Here is a 17,268-nt window from a genome sequence, read left to right on the forward strand (position 1 = left end):
TGCAAGCTCGAAACCAGGTCGACAATGGAGGAAGAGGGGCCTGGGATAGCTCTTCTTGGTCTGAAAGCTCAAGGTCCGCCGCTCCAAGGCCTTGAAGTACGGCCTCACGATCTTGAATAACCTCAAAAAAAATCCAGTCTCAGCATGGAAGGTGAGTGTTTGAGCTTCGGAATGTTGGTAATTCCATATGGGTTTTTTGTTAGTTCAATTGGGTTGTGGGGATATTACCATCAGAGGTAAACAACCATCGAGAAAGGCACCTGGCGCCGCCGTAGACAGAGAGGGTTGGTGTAATATTGCCCGTTGCATCACCACCTTGACTCCGACTGATTCCGAAAGCAGGTTGTATGATTGTAAATTATTTAATTGCTTGAGGTCATTTTGGGTATGGTCATTTTGGGTATGTGAGATTTTCATTAAAGACTCAGCGCCTATTGGAAAAGAGGTTTGCGCAGAGGCTGAAAATTTGGTTTTTTAAAGTTGATTTTTGCTGCTTTGAACTTTTAGCTTTTTTTTTATCAAAAATTGTGAAAAAAAAACTGGTTATAAGACGTTACCAAATGCTGGAAAGATCCTAGCTTTTTTTTATAGCCGTTTTTTTTTAAATATAAGCAATACCAAACTGGTACTTAGTTTAAAGAAAAGAAAGACTCCAGTCCACTAAGCCTAACAAAGCGTAATTTAAAAGAAGTTTTAACAAAACACTTTTAGTATTGTTCATTTTTAACGAAAAATCATATTTTTACATTTCCTTGATATTATTTACTACATCTTCATTTATCATTTTTCATTGAAATTAAAATTTTTTGAACTTTTCATTAGTTTTCCTTAATTTAAAAGTCAAAACATCAATATCACTTTTCTCAAGTACTCCAAATCAAGTAACTAGAACTAATAATTCAATTATGCCAAAAACACATAAAAAATACACCAGAAATCCAAAATTACTTATTAAAAAACATAAACAAAAAATGCTACAAATTTTTAGGGTAAATTACATAATAGCCTCTCAGGTTTGAGATCTATTACAACCCCATACAACAACTTTAAAACATTTCACTTTCATACATCAAGTACCATTTTATTTCAAAATAACACCTCCGTTAGATTTTCCATCCACTAGTCTGTTAAATGCTAACATGACTTCCACATTTGTGCTGATGTGGCTGCCACGTGGTAAAAAAAAAAAAAAATTTATACATTAAAAATATTATAATATAACACTATTAAAAAAAATTAAAAAAAAAAAAAAAAAAAAACCCTCAACCTTCTTCTTCCCCGCTCCCATATTCCCCCAACCTATACCCCGCCGAAACCCCATCTCCTTCATCTTCCCAATCCGTCCTCCCTCACTATAACCCAAATCCAAAACCACTCCCACCCATCCTCCACCTCCTTCGCGCACCCATCTTCCCATCTCCCCCACCCCCATCCAAGCCCAACCTACAACCTAGAAAGAAAAAAGAGAGAAAAAAAAAACCCCCATCTTCATCTTCCTTGCAACCCACCTCTTTCTCCTCCCTCTCGTCTTCCCCAAACCCACCGTGCACCCATCCTCCACCTCCTCCTCCGCACCCAGTATCTGCAACCCAGAAAAGAAAAGGAGAAAAAAAAAACCCATCTCGTCGGGGAGGGGGATTTAACGGGAGTGGGTCGTCGGGGGGGGGGGGGGGGTGGGATTTGATGGGAGTGGGTCGTCGGGGGAAGGGGGATTTGACGGGAATGGGTCGTTGGGGGGTGGGGGGGAGGAGGAGGTTGCTGCGCTGGGTTTCTGGTTTTGGGGGTTGCGGGTAAAGGTTTCAGGTTTTTTTTTTAATATTTAGAAGATTAGATTTAAAAAAAAAAAATTTAAATTAATTTTTTTGCCATGTGGCAGCCTCATCAGCACAAATGTGGCAGCCACGTCAGCATTTAATAGACTAATGGATGGAAAATCTAACGGATGTATTATTTTCAAATAAAATGGTACTGGATGTATGAAAGTGAAATGTTTTAAAGTTGTTGTATGATGTTGTAATTGACCTCAAAACCTGAGGGGCTACTATGTAATTTACCCAAATTTTTAATTCCAATCATCCCCAACTCATTTTTCAAAATTCAACAACACCCACACGTTAATTCTCAATTTGAACAGAACCTAGAATTCAGAAACAAAAAAATTCGTTGAGTATCATAAGAGCAGAAGAAGAAAAGAATAAACTCGAAACGTTTCAACTGTCCAAGTGGGGACTTTGAGCAATTGTTCTTCTCCAAAGCTGGAACCTTTGTCGTGGGAATTGTGGAGGAGGATCAGAATCTTGAGTGAGAAGAAGAGAGGAGAGATTGTGTGGTAGAAGAGTAACACAAAACAAAAAAGGGTACATTAAGTATGAGAGGGTTGTATTTGATGAAATTGAGTTCTACTATAAAACCAATTTACAATATATTGACAATATTAGGAGTAACCCAAGACCATATAAGCACATAGCAAACATTATCCCTCACTGATGTGGAACAACTCTTAACACGCCCCCGCACGTGTGACAGATTTTCAAGGCTACACGTAGACAACAACTGGGTGATGTGGAGCGCGTGTGGCCGTTTGGCTTCACACGAAGACAACCCGCTCTGATACCATTATAAAATTGGGGTTCCACCATAAAACCAATTGACAATATGGTAAGTAGCTCAAGACCATATAAGCACATAGCAAACATTGTCCCTCACCGATGTGAGACAACTCTCAATGGTATTTGTGTAGGTGGGGTTGTGACTGATGGGATGAAGAGTGAAGTAGTATAAGAGGGTGTGGAAGGGACAAGCTCTGTCGGAAAAGATGATGGGCAATTTAGGGGATAACAGTTGCAATCAGAATGAATTCCTACTTGTGCTCCGCCACCAATGTCGTCGAAACTAGGGAGCGAGTGAACCTTTGCTTCCCATGAAAGGAGGAAGTGCGAGGTCGGCACCATACCGCGGACCCATGTGGACCGTGGCCCTAATTTGTAAAAGGAAGAAGGTGCAGAAAAACTGTTGGAGCAGTTATGTTTTTATTTAAATATTTAAATATATTTATATTTTGTTTTATTACCAATATTATATATATAATATTTTCCTTTATTACCAATGTTAATTTTCAAACTGTTTTGTTTTCTTTTTCAGTTTGAATTGACTACGTTTTGTCCCGTTGTGATTTTTTGTCCGTTTTGATTACCATGATTCCTGGCGTTTTGGCTTTTACTTGCATTGATTCCAACAGTTTGCAATCTCAACATATTTTTTATTATTATAATGTATACATACATACACACATGCAATCATGATTTTATAAAAATGGCCATCTCAACGGATACCAGGACACACACCAACACATATATATTTGTAATTTTGGGTTATGCGGATTAGAAGTAAAAACAAGAAAAAAAAGTTTTACATATATTGATTTATAAGCAATATATTGAGAGGGTGTGAGTTCGAAGGCTCTTCCACTATGCAAGGAAAAACTTTATCAGAAGAAGAAGGTTCTGGGCTGTTTTGTCCTGGGGACGACGTGGTGTTTGTGAACTGCTTGCACACTTTGGGCAAAGCCGTGAAACGTCTTAAGCGACTTAGTCCGCGACTCATCCCAAGAATCATTCATCACTCAAGACTTCTACATTTTTCGGGTAATTTCGTTCATTTTCTATTTCATTTTACAACAAAAACGAAATAAAAGCACAAAGAGAGTAAAATTCGTTCATCTCATTCATCATGCCTTTCCAATGACAGTTCCATGCGTTACATCACCTTCAGTAGAGGCCTAGACGCATCTCCAACTAGTAGAACCCGAATACCCACTCATACTATGACCCGAATTTATTGACCCATTAAGACCAACTGCAACTACCAACCTCAAATATTTAAGTACATTAAAAGTTGAAAAAAAAACAAAAGTACATTAAAAGAAACAATTTCTTCTAAAAACAAAGACCAAATTTTAATCTGTGAACAGTGATGTAACTCATCTCTAGACCTAAATTTCAGGATTTAAAATATGTTAATTGTTGTGGAATGGCCTTAACACTATTTTTTTTTTTGGAAAGAATTTTTTTACTTTGAATTATGTTATCCTAATTTAATTTTATGAATGTTTTCACCTAAAAAAATTTAAAATTCGACCAAATTTTCAAAACCGAACAAATTACACCAACCAATCACTCAACCAACAAAACTTTCAACATATACACCAACCAACCAACCAAACTTCAATACGCATACCAACCAAACTTCAATATACAAACCAACCAACCAACTTTAATATACATCAACCAAATTTCAATATTCACCAATGAAAATTGCCTAAATAATGACCAACTCAACAAACCAAACTTCAATATACATCAACCAATTCACCAGTGAAAACTACCTAAACAATGACCAACTTAACCAACCAAACTTCAATACACACATCAACCAAATTTTAATATATAGAAACTAACCAACCAAACTTCAACATTTATTATTCAAAACTACCTAAACAATCACCAAAGAACAATAAATTTTCATTTGAGAAATCGCAACACCAAACCTCACATATAGCTTGATCTTCTTTTTTTTCTCCCATTTTGACCTCTTGCATTTTGTCCTAAAGACAACTAAAAAAGACGAAGAAAAGAAGGATGAAAATTATGTGAGGAAGGAATTGATTTTGTATAGATAAACGACAAATAAATGAGTATTTATAGAGTTTATGATTTTTTTTTAAATGAATCTGTTTTAAAATAATTACTTTATTATTTTTGTCGTTAGATTTAAATTTCAGCGTTGAGTTTTCATTTTATCGTTATATAAAAAAGAAGTGTAAGTAGACAATCTCAAAGAATAACACTATGTTTAGAATTTCCTTATTTGGATTCATAAACATGAAAATTTAGAATTTCCGCGTAGAAAAAAAGCTTGGAATTTGGGACCTTCAATTCCCAAGTTCAAATTCCATATAAATAGGTGTCATTTCCCAATTTCTATGTTTAGAGTTTAAAAATAACAAATTCAGTGTTCAATTCCATTGTTCTTTTAGATTAACCAAACAAGAAAATTTACAAATTCTTGAAAATAAAATCTTGTCATTTCAATTTCCGTCATTTTAAAATTTCTTAGTAATCTTAAATTTCTTCATCCAAACATAGTGTAACAGAATTTGAATATTACCCTCCACAAAGGGCGAGTTTCGTAGTAAGCAATTATCTGCACGAATGGAATCAATGATTTAGTCCCATTTGATTAACTCTTTGAGTTCTTCCTACCCACCATATCAATGTGCTGTGATATACAAATATATGCACGCATATATAAACCGAATAGGCTGAAATGGTCAGGCAAAACAAAAACAAAAAGCCTGACCTGAATACAAAACTAATGTACAGAGCTAAGTGCTACTTGCAGGTATACTGGGTGCGCGGGCACGGCAAAACTGCGAACGCCTCTCAACGTTAGACCTGACATTTTCAACCCGATATGTTAATCCGATCCGATCTGACCTGTTAAAATTAGTACTCAGATGAGTGATAAACGGATCAGATGGTTAACAGGTCAACCCGTTAATCACCCGTTAAATAACGGGTTATTTTGGGTGAACCCACGAATCCGTTAACCACCCGTTATGGAGGAACACAGGCCTGGTGAACAAAGTCGACCATGATTGCGGTGCCGCTGATGTAGGCGGGGCCTGAGCTCTTTGTTTGCTTCAAAATCCTCAAGTCTTTCCCTTTTTCGCTTCTGGGTTTTTGTTTTCTGCATCAGTTTTGCCTCAATTTTTACATTTACCAGAAAAACAAGCATGCAACTCGCCTGGGTTCTTAATTTTTTCCATTGATGGTATCTTTTTTGTTCCCAAAGATTATGTGTTTTTTACTTATGAACTAAAGATGAAATTTGAAATATTTTATCTGATTGATGATTATAAATATAAAACTTGAATTTTTGTTTTGTTTTATCCCATTGAATGTGCAATGTGTTAATTTGTTGTTCTGGTCATGTATGTATGTCAATGCCATGGTGTTTTATGTTGTGAGACAGTAGTTGGGCAGGCAGTCATCAACCATGACGGTGACACCGCAGATTTCGATCAATGATGGGAACCTGGTGGTTCATGGAAGGACCAGTTTGACTGGAGTTCCAGACAACATCGTACTTAGGGGTGTCGAAGAAGCTGCCGTAGGTGGAAAGAATGGTGATGGAGAACTTGTGGGGACCGTAGCGGTGGATGAGCTTGCCGAGCTCCACCATGGAGATGATGTGACTGTTAGAATTAAACATAAACCAATAACAAGTTATATGAGCTACTGTTATCAAAACACAAATCAATGTTCATTAAACCAATGTATGGAGAAAACCGTACCTGTAGATGAACTTGAACCGGTTGCCATGTCTGATTTCTGTAACAATGTTGCAGTGCACCTTCTCCTCTCTTCAGTGTTCAAGGTTCTCAACTAATAATAGGTCTTAGTCTTGTATTGAGTCCACACTGCGAGAGCAGAGGCCACCATATATATACTATACAATCTTAGCCAAATTCTATAAGGATTCCCCTATTAAAATCCATATGGAATACCAATTCATTCCAAATAGCAGTCCAGTTACAACATGGATTTACAAATCCATTCTCAACAAGACTTCCTATTCAATCTCTAATCCTACAACCAAGTTAACCGATTCATACTCATGCTCATATTCTAACATTCTTTCACTTGAGCAAGTATGAACCAAGAAAACTAGTTCGATTAAGACTATAATAGGTTGATCACAAAGTCTTTTGTTTAACATCATAAACAATCTATCCGTGCATTTCAAAACATGGGACCAAAAGCTGTCAATTACAACATATATGTAAATGCTAACTTCAAATCACATATGTTCAATTTGCACTTATAACATTATGACCAAACTAACATCAGTGGACCTTAATATCCACTCCCACTATTCATTAACTTAATTCGAAACAATTAAGTCCAACAGATAGTAAAACTATCAACTAGTAATTCATTCCAATATAAAGAATTACCAATATATGAATTCAACCAACTGCTCAAGTCAAATCACAAAGATTCTCAAGCATCAAACTGAATCCAAAACACATATTTATCCTTCTTATAACTTGACAAGGATTTCCTTTTACAATCCTTATAGAAAACAACTTATGTTTTCCAAGCCATATCAGTTCAAATATTTTTAACAGAATCCTTCAAAAATAAGGATTTGTTCACAACTTCTCATAAGGCTTTCTTATTCTAATTGGACTTAACCATTCACCGTCAAAAACACCCAATCTCATGTTCATTTTCTTACATTTTTCTCCCACTTGAACATGAGATCAGTTTCAGACATGAACTTCTCCAATTTAGTGATCACAGGGCCTCACCTAAGAATCCATCTTTATGACCATCATTCTATTCACCAGCTTTTATAACTTGTTATTGGTTTATGTTTAATTCTAACAGTGACCCGTTCCTGGAGCTGCGTACAGCACTATTACGTCACACATGGCGGCTGCTGCTGCTGATTTGTATGCGTTTGGTGTTTGTGTGTTGTGTTTTCTCTTGAATTTATTTGATTTGATTTGATTTGAGAGAAAAGAAAAAGAAAGAAAAAAATTGTTAACAGATGAAATGGATAATCCGCTAGTTTAACGGGTTAAATTCGGATGACCAGTTAACTTAACGAGTTGGATTCAAGTGATCCGTTAAATTAACGGGTCGAATTGAACCCAATCCAAACTCAATAAACTCGATTTGTTTACAGGTCTACTCAACGTGACATGAGTTCAGCAAGAGGACTCTGTTGTGCTCTTTTCAACATCTAGGTTCCCAGTCACACCCTCGGGCCTGAAGGAAACCACGACAATATTCACAATACTCGCACAAAAAATTAAACTAAGTGCCAAGTACATAATTGCTATGGGTAACACGAACTAAATATTTTTTTCAGTCTCTTATATTTCTGCAAGTGACAATATTATGAGTAAAGCCAAAAAGCTCAACAAGATAATATTAGTTGTTAGAGAAATAAAAATCAAACCACTAAGCGTTAAGTTTAAAGTTATCGGTAACAAAATTACGAAAAACAATTTTGAAGCACTTTATGTATTGTAAATACTCCTGAAAAGTAAGTATCTAAATTCTTTTAAATAATAGTTACCAACACCACATCACTAGCAACACAATGTTAGCTATTTATGTACGATCACAGTGTTTTGCTCAAATTATTCCTTATTCATCAAATATAGGATTAATCCCAACATATGCACTACTGAGCTTATCTGTTGGGCTGGGCAGACCGAACTTCAAATCTTATACAAATTCAAGAATTAATTTAAGGGAACTTTAACGAAAAACCACATTTTTACATTAAAACGTCAATCCTGGTACTATTCACTTTACCCTTTATTTTGTCCTTATCATTAAAACTCAAAGTTTTCAAGCCCTTTTCATTAGTTTTCCTTTAATTTTTAAAGTTTCTCATGTTAATAAGGGTTAGTTTGGTATTACTGTACTTTTTTAAAAAACTATTTCTGTTGTACTGTGAGAATAAACAGCTGTAAAATAAATAAGCTACAAGCCAAGGTGGCACTGGGAAAAACTAAGATGCCGTCAGTTTTGTGTGCTGCTGCTCAGTAAGACGAGGAGTATCAGTTCAAAGCGTTGGTCGTGGCTTCCTAATGTACCCAAATTCCATACTGGAAAAAAAAATGAACTCGAAACCGTTCTGGATTTGACCAAGATAACAAACAAACATAGGCAGAAGCAGTGGCGACGTAGATTGATAAGCATCCAAGGTATATGAGGCCTGATCAGCCTCTCAAGTTTGTACCGTACAAATCCACCGTGTTATGAATCCAGAAACATTTTGGACCATGAGATGCTTACAGCTTCTGAGAATGATATAGCGAACTAGCTAAGAAAGAAAGTATTTAGGAGTAGTTTAGGGAACAATAACTTAATCTTTTGAAAGATTTAAGGAACAATAATGTTGATGCACAACATCGGAGGGGTCTTGGAACAACGTAAATTCGATCGTGAATCTGCAAGAAAGTAAATAACACAAGATGTATCGTGGTTCACCCCAATGTTTGGGTTACGTTCACATTGATATTGTATTTCTCTGAGAGGATTGTGATGGAGAGAGTCTCTGTAATGAGAGTGAGGCTTTTCTCTTAATATGGGAGGCTTGAGGATCTCAGGCCTAAGAATTGGCCTCCCCTAATGAGGAGAGGGAGTCATTTTATAGAATAAGGGTTTTTTCACTTATTACATATTTGCCTTTTTATTTATTATATAATTACATTTGAGTTCCTCGAGTATTTATACGAGATCTAAATACAAAGACTCTAACTATAGTACAAACAAATCATAAAATTGATTGTTGCTCGAAAGGTTTTTGTACGTAATTTCTTTTGTCATTATTAGTGGTACTCTGTTTTGTTGTTTGAGGTGTACTATGTTTTCAAGAGTATATATATGTGTTTAGCTCTCAACTCTAGCGAGCTTTGGAGCCCACAACTTTTGAAAAACTTCTGCAGAAAACTTTCGCTTTGATATCATTTGGTACATAGGACGGGATAGAACGGAATGAGACAAATCGTTCCGTCCTACGTTTGGTGCGTCTAAAACAGGTGGAATGCACTATTCCACGGGACGAATTTTTGGTGAATTTTCGTTCTGTCTCACCCCTGGAACGACTCGTTCCACATCCGTGGAACACAAAATTATAACCTCTCCGTCTCCTTCTTCTTCCTCCTTGTTTCCATCCAAGGACATCTTTGTTCCCTCTCCGTTCTGTCCCGTCCCGTCGTCTGCATATCAAACGATGGGAACTATTTTACATTTTTCATATAAATGGTTAAAAAATAGATCAACCCATTCATATGTTTCTTTTTTTAAGAAAATTATTTGAAAATCTAAGTTCATTAAGCAACATAATAAATGCATTTAACAATTAAATAGTGGAAGCATGCTTGTATGCACTTTAAAACAAAACTTAAACCATGAAGTTCAAAGCTTGGGAATGGTAGTGAACCATTATTCAACTGCAAAAACAGAGAGTTGAAAAACTTGTATACCTTTGAAGCACCTCTTTGCTTAGCAAAGGATATTCATCCTCTTAACTATGGAAATGAAATGCAGAATTAAAGATTGCACAAGGAAATTAGCAGGAAATCAAAGCTTGAAGAAGAAGATAATGCTTTGTTATATTTCACAAAGAGGCGGTTTTTACAATACTTCACACTTAAGGGAAAATACAATCAGTAGGGAAAAGCTATATATTTAATTACATTGGCTTCAGGCATACGCAACACTTATCTTAGTTGTACGGTGACATGGCATATTCAGCCAATACCCCCCCTTGAGTCAATCTTAATTGGGATAACCCAATTTAAGATTGAAGCACTACCTTAGAAAAACAGGACTATGAAGTCCTTTTGTCAAAACATCAGCCACTTGATCTTTGTTGCACAGGTACTAAACTGTTAAATCCCATTTTTGAACTCGTTCTCGAACAAAATGGAAGTCAGTCTCTAAATGCTTTATTTGAGAGTGCTGAACATGATTTAAACTGAGAGCTATTGCAGATTGGTTATTAAAAAACACAACTAATGGAGAAGGTAAATATGCATGCAGATCTTTAAGAATAAGTCTGATCTAAGCAATATCAGTTGTGGTATGAGCCATAGCTCGATACTCCGCCTCAGTTGAACTTCGAGAAACAGAAGACTGTTTCTTAGACTGCCAAGATATTGGATTATCCCCCATATACACTACATATCCAGTAATAGACATGTGTGTATTTAAATTCGCAGCCTCATCAGAGTCACTATAATCTTGTAATTGTATGGAACTTGCAGATGTATAGGTCAGTCCACATGTAGTAGTACCTTGCAAGAATCTCAGAATTCTTTTCACCATTCCCAAATGAATATCATTAGGGGCACTTATGTATTGACAAATGATATTAACAGCAAATGCAATATTTGGCCTAGTGTAGGTCAAATATTGTAAGGCACCTACCAGACTTCTATAGAAAGAAGGATCATTGAGTAAGACACCATCATTTGTAAGAACTTGATTATGTGGCATACAAGGAGTAGAACATGGTTTGTTGTCAACTATACCAGCTTAATGAAGATCTTTAACATACTTTCCCTGATTAATGAATAGATCACCATTGGACTTGTAAACCAATGAAATAAGCCAGTTTACCCATGTCTTTAAGATCAAACTCCTCACTTAAAGTATGAATCACATATTGAATTAAGGAAACACTAGAACTTGTGATAATGATGCCATCAACGTAGAGAAGTAATATCACCACATTGTCACCACTAGATATTCCAATTCCTTTCCCATTATGCTCTTGGTCTCCTAACCAGCCATATTCTCTTTGGATTCTTTATTTGGGCTTCAAAACAAGTAACAACTTTATTTGGACTCCAAAACAAGCCACTAAACTTCTCTCCACGTTTGAATAAGGGTCAGCTCCAAAAATGGCATGTTTTCACTTCTTTTGCCCTCAAATTTATCCTAAAGTACATGTAACTGCACACTAACACAAAATAAGGTAAAATGCAACCAGTTTAACTCAAAAACATCACAAAGAGATTAGGAATGGATGGTATAAACGCATGAAATATATGAGTTATTAGCCTGTCACATGTTTATCAGAAGAAGGTGGGACAAGAACCCAAGTTCCTTGAGTTTAAAGTGCATCAAACTCTTATTGCATTGTCACTTGCCATTGTGGAATTTGAGAAGCCTATTTGAAAGTCGATGATTCAGATGCATCCATAATATTTGCAATGAAGGTAAACCCTCCTGAAAAATGACTGTCATCAGCAAGTGTTAAAGAATGAACTTCTTGAAATATGGTAGTGAGAGCAAAGTAGCCTTTTCTGGTGATTGTACCAGTTTTCAATCTTGTTTGTATTCCCTGGGAAGAAATAACAGGATATGTGGACATGAATTGGATGAATTGCAAGCTGGCAACACAACCTTAGGTTGATTAGTGTGGAGGACAAGCAACATTGGAGTAGGGTTGGAAAGAGTAGTATTTGACCGTGATTCATGTGCATGGCAAGAAGAACTTGATGAAGTATTCTCATGAGAAATTAACCCATTTTGTGATTGATCAATAAAGCTGAGAGAATCATTTGTAGAAATACCTTAAGAAACATCAATTGTAGTAGTCAATAGCATTATCACCAAAAATAGACAATTGCACAACTATAGGTCTATGTGAAACTGGAGTGAAGAACTGAGAAGTCTGAGATTTACTAACAGTGGAAGTACCTTGCAATTCTACATAGGGAAATGTTATCTCATCATAAAGAACATGTCTAGAAAAAATGATCTTCCTTGTGAGTAAATTATAACACAATGCCCCCTTATAACCTGAAGAATAACCCAGAAACACACATTGTATAGACCTTGGTTGTAATTTGTTTGCATTAAAAGGCCTAAGATAAAGGTATATTGATGCTCCAAACATTCTCAAATTAAGAACATCTGGTTTCTTACCAAACAACTTAGTAAAAGGAGAACACATTTTTAGAGTTTTACAAGGCATCAGATTAATGAGAAAGGTTGCATGATACCAAAACTTATGGGGTAACTTTGCAACTGATAACAAAATAATGGTTGTCTCAATAAGATGTCTATGTTTTGTCTTAACCTAACCATTTTGCTGAGTCGTGTATGGGCATGAGATATAGTGTAAAATACTATGTGTATCCAAATAGTTCTTAAAACTATTACTAATAAACTCTCCACCACCATCTGATTGTAATATCTTAATCTTGGCATTAAACTGATTTTCAACATATGCATAGAATTTAACAAAGGCACCAAAAACTTCATATTTATTCATATAAGGAAACAACCATACAAACCTAGTGGCTTCATGTGACATCCCACATCGCCCAGGGGAGTGATCCTTAAATGTATATTCTCATCCCTACCTAGCACGAGGCCTTTTGGGAGCTCACTGGCTTCGGGTTCTGTAGGAACTCCGAAGTTAAACGAGAAGGGGGCCTGAGCACTCCCAGAATGGGTGACCTACTGAGAAGTTGCTCGTGAGTTCCTAAAAACAAAACCGTGAGGGAATGGTAAGCCCAAAGCAGACAATATCGTGCTACGGTGGTGGAGCGGGCCCGGGAAGTGGTCCGCCTCGGGCCGGGATGTGACAATTGGTATCAGAGCCTAACCTTGGCCGTGGTGTGCCGACGAGGATGTCGGGCCCCTAAGGGGGGTGGATTGTGACATCCCACATCGTCCAGGGGAGTGATCATTAAATGTATATTCCCATCCCTACCTAGCACGAGGCCTTTTGGGAGCTCACTAGCTTCGGGTTCTGTAGGAACTCCGAAGTTAAGCGAAAATGAGCCTTGAGCACTCCTAGGATGAGTGACCTACTGGGAAGTTGCTCGTGAGTTCCCAAAAATAAAATTGTGAAGGAATGGTAAGCCCAAAATGGATAATATCGTGCTACGATGGTGGAGCGGGCCCGGGAAGTGGTCCGCCTCGGGCTGGGATGTGACACTTCATCTATAAAGGAAACATAGTATCGAAACCCCTCGATAGATACAACTGGAAAAGGTCCCCAAACATCACTATGTATCTCAGAAAATTTAATGTCAATCCTATCAAACCTTTTTGAAAAATGAAGTTTACTCCATCTTCCTACTAATACAATGTGAACAAATTTTGACATTCTCATCAGCATTACAAACAATATTGGAATCTCTAAGCATACTTATAAGTATCTCATTAGATGGATGATCAAGCATTTGATGCCATAAGAAAGTTTGGACAGCATGTCCGGGATAACCAGAAGAATGTTTTGAGTACGGTTAGAAAAACATGCACAGGAATTCTGAACAATTCATCTTTACTATTCTTTCCGTGATGAAGAATTACCCATGTTGCCTTGTTCTGCATAAAGAACTGAACATCTTTACAAATAAACCAACTATGATTATCCTTGCACAATTGTTTAACGGAAAGTAGGCGAACAGTCAACATAGGTATATGTAAAATGTTCCTAAGATGCAAAACATGTGAATTAGATTGCAATTTTCCATGACCAATATGGTAACTTCCAAACCTTCACCATTGCCCACAATTATAATTTCAAAACCTTCATAAGGAGTTTCTTTTGTCAACATAGAAAGGTCAGGACTTATGATGAGAAGCGTCTGTGTCAATGATCCATGACTCTTCATTAGTGAACCCTTGAGAAGGCTAAGCAGTCATAGTAGGTAAACCAGATGAATATGATGAATTAGGAAAAGACACCACTTTTGGTTGAACATATTAAGTGACAAGATTATGTGGGTTGTAATAAAGATCAAGTAAAAACAATCATATCAGGATGAGAGAATGGTTGAAATCCGAGAGTATTTGGTTAAAAACCCTGTGAAGCATAATTTGCGGAAAATGAAGGAGGATGAGGTTTGCCTTGATAGGCATAATTGCCTTTATGCCTACAATTGAGAGCTATATGACATTTTTTACCATAAATTTGGCACTCCTGAACACTTTGATTAGAATCACTCTTATGTAAACAGGTAATTGTTGTATGTCCCTTGCGAGAGCAAATTTGACATTGAGGAATAAGCTTAAACATTGTAGAAGTATTGCCTGCCCATGGCTACCAAGAATTATTAGACCTTTGACCATTAAATCTAAGTTTGTATCCCTCATTTCCTCGTGGCCTATAGTTATTAGATCCAAAAGATCGACCTCTATTTGAACCACCAGAATTAAAATGATTCCCATTAGATCTATAACTACCACCAGAGGAAGATTGAGGCATAAGTGATGATCCAGGACCATTGAAGCCATAGCCAAAATTCTGAGAAAATTGAGGAGCTAAAGAACTTCTAGAATTACTAGCATTCCCACGAAAAGATGAAGACTGAGGTGAGACATGCACATTAGGATCAGTAATTGTAAGGTTGGTATTAATATACATGGCTGCCGTACTTCGAACTAAAGAATGGACTCTAGTCTCAATGGTCTTCTTTGCACCAATCAATTGATGGTCTTCTTTTCTCCAGCAACTTGAAGTTGATCTTTGATTGCTTTTAAATGCATAAGGTATTTATTAATACTATCACCCCATTTTGCATAGTATGAAGTTCAGCTTTTAAGTGATTAATGCTAGCACTGGAAACGGATATATACCTATCTTATAAAGCTAACCAAGCCTCATGAGTTATTTTACATCCAACGACATGCTCAATAGCATCATCACTCAGAGTTGCAATCAAAAGACTTAACAATGTTATATCTACCTTCATCGATTCTTTATAAGCAGCATTAATTTCAAATGTAACCCTTAATTCAGAATTAAGAACAAACTTGGGTGGACAAACAGAATCTCCAGTAAAGTGATTAAGAAGATCATATCCAAGAAGAATTGAACAGAATTACAAACTCCACTTAATGAAGTTATCATCATTAAGCTTGATCGTAAGCATCCCTAATAAACTTTCAATTTTCATAGAACTCAGCATGGTTATGTCAAAGATTGAGAAACGAACAAATAGAAGAAGAACAACTCATATCAACAATTTCCCAAATGGAACTTTAAGTCGGCAAGAAAAATCCAGATGCAAATTTAAGTCATCAAGAAAACCCAGATGACAAACTAAAAAATCTAAGTGCAAAGCAAGAATAACACCAACTACAAACAATCTACTATTGTAAATCTTTAAGAATCAGAGAAAAATCCATCATTGGCATCGGTCTTTAGTAATCAAGAAACTATCAACAAATCAAAGAAAACTTGGCATTGGCCTTCATACAATTCAACAAAAGAGCATCAAGAAACCTATTGTCATGGCATCGACCTTCAGTAAATGTAATAACCCGAAAAAAAAATCAATATTTAGTAAGAAATTAAATTCTTTAAAACAACATCACCTAAACACACAATCGTAAGCAGTGGAAACAATCAGACCGGCCATACCACGTGAGCGAGATCGGCTCTAAATACCATCTTAACTATGGAAATGAAATGTAGAATTGAAGATTGCATAAGGAAATTGGCAGGAAATCAAAGCTAAAAGAAGAAGATAATGCTCTGGTATATTTCACAGAGATGAGGTTCTTACAATACTTCACACTTAAGGAAAATACTTGAGGAAACGTGCTTCTGGGCTCTATGTGTTGTTAGATTTGGATGGAGGAATGAGTTCTCCAAAAGCCCCCAAAGGATATGGCCTATAAAGTTCCGGCACCAAGGATGATTAAGGAATGGGATGAGTGACCATGGGAACAAAGATTGTTAGCTAAAACTCCTAAGGTGCGTTTGTTGCACCGGACTGTCTCAGACTGGACTAGCTTCAGGGACTAAGCTGGACTGACTTAGACTAGATTAAACTGGACTGATTTAGTGAAGCGTTTGATGTAGTGTCGGACTAAAAAGCAGGACTCATGTATTATATTATTAAATTTATATTTACAATATTTTATTATTAATTTAATCTATATATACTAATATTTTATTATTAAATTATCATTTTCCCTTCTAGAATCTCTCAATTTTGTGTCCGCCCCCTACATCCTCTCATCTTTCCCTGCCATTTCATCTTCCTCTCATTTTTTTGTCCACCCACTGCATCCTTCCCCTCTCTTCTTTCTTTGCCATTTCACCACATTCTCTCTTTTTTTTTGTCCGCCCACTGCATCCCTTCTCTCTCATTTTTCTCTGCCATTTTATTTGTGCCACTGTCTCTTTCCCTTTTCCTTTTTCTAGGTTCAATTTTTCTGGGTTTTCTGGTTGTGGGAAGCAGGGAAGAAGGAGATGTGAGGGGCAAAGCGGAGCAGAGGTGGCAATGGAAGAGGTTAAGGAGGATAGAGCCCGAAGTCCTTGCCGTAAAAAATTGAGGTCTAGGAAGAAGGAGCCCAATCGGTGGGCACGACTGATAAGCTTGGTATGAGCAGGGCGCGACCGACGGAGCTCCTGAGTTCTCCAATTAAAGTTCGAATCAATGTCTCTTTGTTCATGATTCAGGGTTGGGGATGAAGAGAGAGGGAGAGAACGCGAGCAGAGAAAAGAGTAGGGGACGCGAGCAGAGGGCGACGAAGGGATTAGCTAGTCCCATGGTTCCCGATGTCTCTCGCTAAGACCGTCTAGCACGGTCCTTAGTCGAGGCGAGTCCGGTTTACTCCCACTAAAGCTAGTCCCGTGAAGTAACAAACATGGGACTGGACTAACTATTACTCTAGTCCGGTCCAATGAGGGCTAGTGAAGGGA

The 17,268-nt window shown here is 36.9% G+C and overlaps 2 long non-coding RNA genes across 3 annotated transcripts; one reads left to right on the plus strand and one right to left on the minus strand.

The window, feature by feature from the left end:
- Positions 1-4,920: 4,920 nt before the first annotated feature.
- LOC126612673 (uncharacterized) lies at positions 4,921-6,529 on the plus strand. Its single transcript, XR_007619237.1, has 2 exons — positions 4,921-5,832; positions 6,034-6,529. It is a non-coding gene; the product is annotated as an uncharacterized LOC126612673 (long non-coding RNA).
- Positions 6,530-10,176: 3,647 nt separating this feature from the next.
- LOC126612674 (uncharacterized) lies at positions 10,177-16,210 on the minus strand. Of its 2 annotated transcripts, none has more exons than XR_007619239.1 (2): positions 16,124-16,210; positions 10,177-11,822 (listed from the first exon to the last, which is right to left on the minus strand). It is a non-coding gene; the product is annotated as an uncharacterized LOC126612674 (long non-coding RNA). The 2 variants fall into 2 exon arrangements; XR_007619238.1 differs by lacking the exon at positions 16,124-16,210 and adding an exon at positions 11,913-11,988.
- Positions 16,211-17,268: the final 1,058 nt, after the last annotated feature.

This window comes from Malus sylvestris, chromosome 17 (genome assembly GCF_916048215.2).
Source record: "Malus sylvestris chromosome 17, drMalSylv7.2, whole genome shotgun sequence".
NCBI classification, from domain to species: Eukaryota; Viridiplantae; Streptophyta; class Magnoliopsida; order Rosales; family Rosaceae; genus Malus; species Malus sylvestris.